Source organism: Lepus europaeus, chromosome 4 (assembly GCF_033115175.1).
Source record: "Lepus europaeus isolate LE1 chromosome 4, mLepTim1.pri, whole genome shotgun sequence".
Taxonomy (NCBI): Eukaryota; Metazoa; Chordata; class Mammalia; order Lagomorpha; family Leporidae; genus Lepus; species Lepus europaeus.
In genome coordinates this window covers 89755079-89758417 of record NC_084830.1, presented here as the reverse complement: position 1 = coordinate 89758417, position 3339 = coordinate 89755079, and positions in this window count along the sequence as shown.

The following is a 3339-nucleotide window of genomic DNA, read 5'->3' as shown; positions in this document are numbered from 1 at the left end:
ATTCCCTTTCAAGAAAGCAGAGCATGGAAAGAATACAAGAAAAGAAACCAGACCATACAGATTGCTAATTGTATTTTCCTAATGTATAATTTTCCAGATGTCAATGTCAGTTTTCAGTGCAATCATCTTTTTTTTTTTTTCATTTTCATCTAAAATTCAAATAAACCTGCAGGCAGCAAGGACTGCATGGAGGAACTGAGTCTATGTCTCAAAGGCATGCTCAGTTGAAGGAAGATTGTAACCATTTTATTTTTGACAGGCAGAGTGGATAGTGTGAGAGAGAGAGAGAGAGAGAGAGAGAGAGAGAAAGAGGAAGGTCTTCCTTTTTCAGTTGGTTCACCCCCACAATGGCCGCTGAGGGCGGTGCGCTGTGGCCAGCGAACCACGCTGATCTGAAGCCAGGAGCCAGGTGCTTCTCCTGGTCTCCCATGCGGGAGCAGGGCCCAAGCACTTGGGCCATCCTCCACTGCACTCCCGGGCCACAGCAGAGAGCTGGACAGGAAGCAGAGCAACCAGGACAGAATCCGGTGCCCCGATGGGGACTAGAACCCAGGGTGCCGGCGCCACAGGTGGAGGATTAGCCTAGTGAGCCGTGGTGCCAGATAAATTGTAACCATTTTAAACCACAGGACTGTATGACCTTTCTCCTGTGGGCCTCCTCTTGTTCTTATTGCAAGTCAGAATGCAGCCTCAGTAGAATGGGGCTGATCTGTAGGCTCAGCTGGGATTGGAGCAGATGCCCATGAACTGATCTTTGGTAGCCCTGGGGTAGCTCTGCTGCCCAGTAGCAAGGTGGCAAACCCTCAGCCTCTGAGTTCAGGAGTGTGACAGGAAGATTTCAGACTGAATAGCTTCTAAGTCGTACATTTGCAAGCTAAATGGGAGTTAGAGAAATAAATTCCCAGTGAATTTATTTCTTATCTCCTTGGTTAGACAATAATGATCAAGCTGCTAACATTTTTCCTTGAAGAAAGTGTTATGATTCAAATTGATATATGTTTACTTACATTTTGTAGACCTTTGCATTTGTCATTTCAAATGATCTTGGAAAAATTGTTCAGTGATTATATAAGCCACAAGATCAATCAGTAATGTGAAAATTAAACATAGCTAATGTAGAAGATTCAGCAATTATTAAGATAATTAAAGATTGATCTCAAATAATTCATATTAATTCTACCACAGTAGAAATAAAATGATTCCTGGTTGTTTTTCTAACATGAAAAGTATAAAATCCTAAACAGGTGTAAATTGTAAAAACCTAAACAGGTGCTTAGCCTAGCTATTAAGATGTCTGCACCCCATATAGGATTACCTGAGTTTGATAAGCAGCTCCAGCTCTGATCCAGCTCCTGCTAATGCAGACCCTGGGAGGCAGTGGTGATGGCTCAGGCGTTTGGTCCCTGCACCCTACCTGGGAGATCTTGCTTGAGTTGTGGCTCTTGGTTGTGGAGCAGCCCAGTCCTGGCCATTGTTGTCATTTTGGGAGTGAACCAGTGAATGGGAGCACTGTGGCTCTCTCTTTGTCCCTCAAATAAATAGAAAGCTTGTGTATTAGTGCAGGATTCTTTGAGCCTAAGTCTACCATTCTGGAGTGCTACCTTTAGCAAGTTACATAGCAGTCAATAGGTTGATTAGTTCTCAGTGGTGGCATGCAAACTGTTTTCATAGCAGCATGGTGACAGAGCACTGGAAACTGATAGAATCTTGGCTAGGCAGACATTTACAAAGAGGTCCCTGCCCCATGACCTGGAGTTGAATCTTGGAGGACCTGAGAAAAGTCCAGGAGTTGGCTTCTGTGAAGGATGTTACTGTCATGTGCTAGTCTGTATAATCGAGATTTTTCTGTGCTGTTGTAAATGACTTAGATAACGAAAATTTTAACTCATCTTGGAAAGTTCCATGTGCTTTTTTGTTGTATCTGTTGAGTCTTGATTAGAGCTTTTACTCAGCTTTGGGTCTCATAACCATATAGAATTAAGAGCATGGACAAAGAGTGTACAAAGCAGTTTCTCGAAGAAAAGAAAAAGCAGAGAGCAAAAGTGAAAGAAACATCTCCCAGCAGCACCTAGTGGGGAACTGAAGAAGGCACCCACTGAAGACTAATTGCTAAAGACTGTAAAGGGGGAAGTTCCTGATCGATCTGCGAGAGGGACAGTTTTGATTGGTTAGCTGAACCCCAACAATTAGAACTGCAGACTCCTGCAACAAAACCACCTGAAAAGTGGCACTTAGGTTTTCCTTTGTCTGCTTTTTCTAAATATTTTAACCATAAAGCTACCTTGCACTTCCTGTGTTAGGCATGTAAAAATTATACTTGAATATAATTTATGGAGGAAGAGAAATGACAGGATGCAGACTTTTGCAAAGAAAAATGCCAAGGTACAAAGAAAATATAGTTTTACTAACTTTGTGCACCATCAAGTCAGGAGTAGAATTCATTTCTTCTTAAACCACAGCTGAGAAATGTCCCCCAAAACTGTATCAGTATAAAAGGAGTTTGCTTTTTTCACAGTTATGTAATGTTAAATATTAATATAGCTAATGTTATGTAATGGTTGTAAAAAAAATAAAAAGTCCAAAGAATATAATCCATTTTCTGAGTTGATTTTACATCAAGAATATTTTTTAAACTTTTTTCTGGTGGCTTTCTCTTGGCATGTTTAAACTGTGCTCCCTATTCCTAAGCCATTTGAAATAATATCTATTAAATAAGTCACTTCACCTTTCTTAAACTGTATAAAGTAGTGTGTCAGTCTTTGCCACCTACAAGGCTTATGTAAGATGACTTCTGAAGTCCCTTCCAGTCAGTGATAATGCCTTGATGTTAAAGATGTTTTCTTAGGCTTAAGAGCACTCTTTGGCCTTAACCTGTGTTCATAGAAATGAGCTCCTGTTCTTGGGGCTGGCATTGTAGTGTAGCAGGTAAAGCCACCAACTGTGACACCAGATCCAATATGGGTGCCAGTTTGAGTCCTGTTCCACTTGTGATCCAGTTCCCTGCTGATCACCTGGGAAAAGCAGCTGAAGATGGCCCAAATGCTTAGGTCCCTGTCACACAGGTGGGAGACCCAGATGAGGCTCCTGAACACCCTGCTTGTTACTGCACTGCCTTATTTATGCTCCCCTTTTCGATTCAGTACTTTTGGAGAGGCTGGTACTGCCTCTATAGCAAAATTCTTCATGGGAAGTGGGAGAGAAGTTAGCTACCTAAGGGAGACTGAACAGGCAACAGTGTACTTTTTTTAAAATTTATTTTACTGAGGCATAGCAGGTAAAGCCACCGAACAGTGTACTTTTCAGGGCCCCTATACTCCTCTCTGACCCCTGCAAGTGGAA